Consider the following 6,873-nt stretch of genomic DNA (forward strand, 5'->3'; position numbering starts at 1 on the left):
GTGAAGACCGTCAGACCATCATCTCATCGAGTGTTACTCCCCAGGCCGCAAGCCCGTCTATCGCCGCCGTTCTGGCCCCGACTCCTCCTGTCGCCCCTGCTTCCAGTATCCCCGTCTCCCTGAGGGACGTTGGCACTAGCTCTGGCGCCACCCCACTACCCTCGGTCGACATGGATCTTGCGACATACCGATCAATCGGGTCTGACTAATGATGTCAGGGGCCAACATGTTGAAGGAGTTGACACACAAGAACCTCTCTGATGCCTTGGTGCTGGTGAACCTGGGCAAGGCCGACCGCAAGAATGCCGAGGTAAGTTCGGCCACAATTTCTTCTTCTTCCACACCCTTGCCACGCCGATGTATGCGCTGGATGCTCCGCCCCCACCCACCATGCCATCACCGCTGGATCCTCCTCCGCTTAGGATAGATCTCGTCGCCGCCATCCTGTCCATGAGAGAGGTAGAGAGAGCGAGCGAGTGAGGGAGGTGGGTGGGAGCGAGCTGATCAGGACAGGCTGTTAACGGCACACCGTCCACCCTGTCCGCACGCGAGGGATTAGCCATGTCCAATCCTGTTAAAAAAAAGCTTGGTGTTTTTTGTCACTGCCATTTCTCAGCGAGGTGAAAAATGTAATGTTTTGTAAAGTCATGGTTTTCTGCTTATGACATCACTATCGTGGTGGTTCTGTGCATTTTACGTAAGGAAGGAACACTTGTGTATTTGGTGAAGATTTGGCATGAACATATGGCGCTGGGGGAGCACGAATGAAAGGTATTTCCTTTCTCTGCTAAGCTGAGAAGTTTGCATCAAAATGATGCGCGGTACTGGAGGCCTGGAAGTACCAATATGTCTCAAGTAGTTTATTACAATTGACTATATATTCTTAAGCTATTTCGTCATCATGTTGATCTTATGTACAATTGGTTATCGTATTGCGGCTATATGGAAGTTATTAACGAGACCGAAGGATCGAGCCAAGGTGTGGCAGCTCATCTCTTGGCTACTGCTCCATTGTACTGAACTGTGGTGATAAGGGGGGGGGGAGACAACTCTGGCTAGGGCAGCCACTCCTCGCCTCATTGGGCTCCCCGCTCCCACTTCGGCAGGCGTTGTGTCCCGTCTCTTTTGACGCTGTGCGGCTCATTTGGGCTTTGGCCCTGTATCAGACCATTCCTTGCCCTTGGCGGCCTTTTCTTTTCTTTGTTGCTTTGAACCTATCTGAACCTATTTGTGTCGGAACCTTGTACGGGACTCAGTTTAAGGCCGGGCATAATGCCTCTTTTCTAAAAAAAACTGTTCATTGGATCACCGGAACCAACACTATTGTTTTGGAGGTGTCATTAACCACTTAGATGTACCCCCTTTGTTCCTAAATATAAGTCTTTTTCGAGATTCCACTACGGACTACATACAGATGTATATAGACATACTTTAGAATATATGTTCACTCATTGTACTCCATATGTAATCCGTAGTGAAATCTGTAAAAAGACTTATATTTAGGAATGAAGGTAGTATATTAAACACCCTTTTTTGTTGTTCTGTCAGCTATGGCAGAACTAACACCTCCGAAGAAAATGCAAGTTCATCTTAACATGAGATTACTACTACACAAAGCTAGTATTCTTGCGTCTCTGAAACTCACGATGGTATTTGTTTATAGCTTTATTAAAGACTCCATGGAGACATGCTACTGAAACAGAAAATCGTCGTTTAACTAAGACTCATCTAACAAAATGCACTTATGGAACAAATGAATTAGGAAAGAAAAGCAGAACATGACATTGAAAAAAAGAGCATGCTCAATGCAAATCCTTTACAGAACTTAAATTAATCTCTATTTGCGGGTGGCCACGGCCACATAAGAAAGCTCGACGGATCCCACAAATAGTCTACCGCCTGTCCGTTCCACCACCTCTGTCGGCCTCATGCCTTTGGGTCCTCTCATCTCCTCGATTATTTTTCCATCAGCATTGATCCTCAAGGCAAGTAGATGGCTATCAACGTCAAAGGGGAGCTCTGTCTTCTCATGATGTAATGCCACCCAGTATCCTCCTCTCTTATCCGGGCTCACATTATCAGGATAGCCCGGTAGATCAGTTAACAGTTCGATCGTGCCTGTCTTGGGACCTTTGGTCCAGTACCTCAACAACTTGCACGGCCCGGTCGATGAGATGACGAGGTGTGTCTGGTCAACGCTGATGGCGAGACCATTGGGGTAAGTGATGCCGGCCTTTAGCACAATCACTTTTCCTGTGCGTGGATCATATCTCATTAGGCGGCCTGTCGAGTCCCCGGTTCTTGTTACCATCTCGTGTTGTGACCTTTGATATTTCATAGAGCTGTCGGTGAAGTAGACTTCACCGGTCACCTGGTCGACGTCCACGCCGTTGGTGAAACGGAGAGGAGCGCCATCGGCCTCCGTCACAAGCACCGTCGCCTCCCCACCTCCTGGCGCGACCCTCATGAGCCCCTTGTAGGCGTCGGCTATGTACAAGTAGCCAGACTTGAGGTGAAACCGTAGGCCCAGCGGACGGCCGCAGCGGCTCTCGGTCACGGTCTCGGGGCGGCGGACGGACGCCGTGCACGCCTCGCTGCTGTATCCAGGGCTGTAAGTGTACGTCGTCCAGCCGAGCCTGTCGCCGTTCCACTTGAGGACGCGGCCGTCGGAGACGCCGCTGTATGGGCCGTTGCCTTTGGCGTCGAAGGCGACGCTCTCCGGGCCGCGCAGCAGTCCAGGCGGCAGCGGCAGGTGGCGGGTCCGCGTGGCGTCGATGCTGGGGACGACCGCGGCAGCGGCGGAGGCCCCGAGCATGAACAGCAGGAGCAGGACAGCAAGCGCCACGCCGAGATCCCTCGTGCCACTCGCCATGTTGATTTGCTTCGGCAGCTATACTACTGTTGGAAGGTGAGCCTGTTTGGCTCGGTTGCTTGGTTGGTTTGGTGGAGGCCAGAAGAGGCTGCTCTTTTAGCGACGGACAGCCAGACTCCCTGCATGATCCGGCCGTCCTCCTCTCCTCGGTCTCGGAACTGACGGCGAAATCTGTCCAAGTCCGAATTCGGAAATCTTTCTGTGCCATGAAACCCAGGACGACACTAAGAGCGCCTTGCCTAATCTGTTACCGCTCTAATCATATACTGTTACAGCAGCCCACGAGTTCCAACAGAATGTTTCTGCAATGAAACCGGCCTGTCAGTTCAATATTTCAGATATGATGCAAAGCTGAATTATATCTACCTCATCTCTAAAAAAGGGCTGAATTCTACAGCCGCATCTGCTGGGACCAGATTTCTATGGAGGTTCTCTCACCCTCGATATCTGGGCAGGCTAGCGCATAATAAACTGAATAAATGAACCAATGTGGAAAAGAAAAGGTCAAGATAGGAACCCATCTATTTATTCATGATGCAAACATACAACTACAGTGATCAACGCCAAATAAACAATGATCATCATTTCGAACTGCAACTGCACATAGATCTCCAAACCACGGATTATTCCGAGGCATGCCATCGTTGCAAAGTTTAAACCACAAAACACAACATTTCTCTATAGCTCCTTGCAATATCCTGCGCCACAAAAGGCAACAACAGTTTTAAGTAGTAGACCAGTACACTGCATCACAGGATCCAAGATCAAGTTTACTGGTTACAAGAATCCAAGTGCATGTAAAAATGGATGGCTTTGCTATATGGGATAAAGTTCATTTGGCAAAGCACAGCCATCTATATTTCAGCTCAACAACGATGTATAGTTGCCCAAAAAATAAACAACGATTGTATCATGTTAAGCCATCACAGCTTCTGTCCAAGTGTGCTACTATCGAGCAGTAAGATGTAGTCACGACGTGAGCAGGTGTTGTATTAGTCGTGCAGGATCTCTAGAAGGAACAAAAGAGAGTTCACGTGCTACAAGAGTTTATCCAGCTATATAACTGAACTGCAGACAACGGGATTAATGACGACTAGATGGAAGTCCATTCGATGCCTTCAGCGCTGCAGCTTCCTCCTTGCAAGTCGCGGGCTTGTCGCTGGTATGTAGACTTTATAGCTGACCTGAAGAATGTAAGAAAGGCAGTTAGACACAATGCATATGATTGACCTTGTGATATTCAAGCACTTGATATACAGAGCAACAGTGCAGTTTTATTGCTCACCTGCACTGTCTCTCCATCATGCATCCTAGAGAAAGTCCTCTTCTCAAACTGAGAACCATCTTTGTCCTCAGTCCCTGCTGCCTGGCTCTTGCCCGCATCAGTCGACAAAACAGAGCTCTCAGGAATTGAAGCTTCACCAATCTTTCTATCATCTCCATCGATTCCTTCAAGCTTGTTTATTTCAGCAGGAAAATGTCTTACTTCACTACTGCTTTCGACAGAGGCAGGATTCTCACAAACTGTAGGGATTGTTGTAAATGTACTGCCATCAAGCCCTTCCCTGGAGGGTATACTCACAACTGATCTAACTCTGGGTCTTGCTTGCACAGGACTCACCACTGAGCTGATGCCTAACCTTTGCTTTATACTACCAGAACTCGCGGGGGTGCTTCCCAACCTTTGCATTACACTACCACCATTCCTACCATCATGTGAAGTGATATGAGAAGTTGAACGAATCTCTTCTAGTCCGCTTCCCTGCTGTTGCGTAGGACCACAAGTATCACCAGCCTCGAGTATTCCAGGTGATCTATCCCTGTGAGTCGTTTCCTGCTTCCAAGGACTTCTACCATTCTCAAAATCATCAAATTCAGGTGATCGAGTAGAGTGGCCAACTCCAAGATTGCTTCCCTGCCTCTGAAAAGGGACAACAGCAGACCTTGCTTCAGGAAATTTTGTGACAGTATTCTGGGGGCTATCTGCTAGTACTTCCTTCCCTGTACCATTGTTTTCTGTCTTGCCTACCATGGCCACGGCTCCCTTAAACTTCCTGAAGTTCTCAAGAGCTTTCTGCCTGAGAATGAGCTCCAAATCCTCCTCAACTTCTGGGCTTTCGCAACTAACAGGTAAGATCTCACCCGTTTCATTAGCATCCTTGGAAGGTGGGCTTTCCATCTCCTTCAGCTCCACATTCTTCTCATAATCGTCAGCAACCGCGTCCTCCTCGCTATAAACATCCTCAACAGATCTCTTCTCATTCTGCGGATCCTGGCACTTGTCATAGTCCTGTACAACCCTGTCCCTACTTGCATAATGTCTCGTGCCGTCCGCCCTCTGCTTCCTACTTTTGCTCTTGCTCCTGCTCCTGCTCCTGCTCCTGCTACTTCCACTCCTGGCTGGACTGCTCGAGTAGCTCCTTGATCTCCGTACCCGCCTCCTCTTTCGATCCTTGTCCCTCCCCCTTCCTTTCTTCTTCCTAGGATCTTTGGAGTGGCTCTTGGGCAGTGGGCTAACTGACCTCTCAGAGTCTGAGGCACTGCTGCTGCTAATGCTATGGTGACTGCAGCGGGAGTGACTCCTGGACACCGAGGAAGGGCTACCGCTGGGGCTACGGCTTGGACTCAGGCTGCGGCGGCGGCGGCGGCGGCTGCCACTGCCCTTGCTCTTTTTCCTCCTCTTGTCAACAATCTTCTTGGTGGGCTTCTTGGAGCGCTTGCGGGGTGGGGAACTGGAGCTGGAGCCGTCGGGGGAAGGGGAGCGGCTGCGGCTGTGGCGGACACTCCGACGCTTGCCGCGCGAGGATCGGATCTTCTTGGACTTGGCCTCATCCTAACAAGATGACGGTAGAAGCTTCAGTTAGTGGGGGGGTCCCCGAAGAACACAGCGATAAAGAAGAATCGGGCATGGCATGGTGCTAATTCTCTGTCTGAAATCTAAGCAGCTGGTACGATAAAATTCTTGGATTCTCAGTCCATGAAAAAAGCAATCGGCATCAAAAGAGAAATCTAGAATCCGACCGAGAAAGGTCTCCTAATTCCTAACCCTAAGTAAAGCGGAGAAAGAGGGGAGGCGGAGAGATAGAGAGATAGAGAGGGTTGGTACCTCGTCGGCGGCCTTCTTGGCGGATTTGCTCTTCATCAGGCGGCGGCTTTGCCCGTGGAAGAAACCCCCAATGAGGAAGACGGGGCAGAAGGGCGTGTCCTCTGCAGCTGTTGGGCCTGGATTTGGGTTTGCTTCTGTTTCAGTCTCTCTCTCCCCCCTCTCCTTTTCTGTGTGTCCAGCTTTGGATAGAATCCCTTTTCTCGAGCGCACTTGGATGGAATCCCTACTACGATTCTTTTTCGGCAAAGTTCTATGTTACCTATATGGTACTCAAGCCTAGCTTCGTTTTAGATTTTGTGATCAAACATGTAGCTATTGTGAGACATATGCAAAAGGAAAACGCAGGTCGTTTTAACCTTTTGTATGTAAGACAATAATATACGGGTCAAATTTATGTGTTTTGACTTTTTTTTTTGCAATGTTCAGCCGGATCTGACCCTGGTTTCAAAATAAAAAAATCAGGATCAGAGCTTCTTGCAAACAGCCAAGAAGGTTGGTGGTAGGGTTGTATAACGTACCGCCGTTGTAGGTTGATGGGCAGCCAACGTCATCCTTTTTTTGCTACTTGTATGATTGCACGATGTATTACTCTTCGTGCATATGCACGTATATATGGTGTACAAAGATGGGCCACGGACCTCAACTATACAAGAAATTAGGAGGCGGGCCCAATACGCAATATGTACATAACACATATACTCAACCCCCCCCCCCCACGCGCAGTCGAAGAGGCACCGTGGCTGACGCAAAGACTGGACCGGAACTCCTCAAATGACGCCGTAAGCAAGCCCTTGATCATGATATCGGCAAATTGTTGGGAAGTAGGGACGTGTAAAACACGAATATGGCCAAGGGCCACCTGTTCCCGAACAAAATGGATATCCAACTCAATATG

At 49.2% G+C, this 6,873-nt stretch overlaps 1 pseudogene; it reads right to left on the minus strand.

Annotated features, from left to right (window-relative positions):
• Positions 1 to 1,837: 1,837 nt before the first annotated feature.
• On the minus strand, positions 1,838 to 6,261 carry LOC119363916 (annotated as a pseudogene).
• Positions 6,262 to 6,873: the final 612 nt, after the last annotated feature.

Source organism: Triticum dicoccoides, chromosome 2B, assembly GCF_002162155.2.
Source record: "Triticum dicoccoides isolate Atlit2015 ecotype Zavitan chromosome 2B, WEW_v2.0, whole genome shotgun sequence".
Lineage (NCBI taxonomy): Eukaryota > Viridiplantae > Streptophyta > Magnoliopsida > Poales > Poaceae > Triticum > Triticum dicoccoides.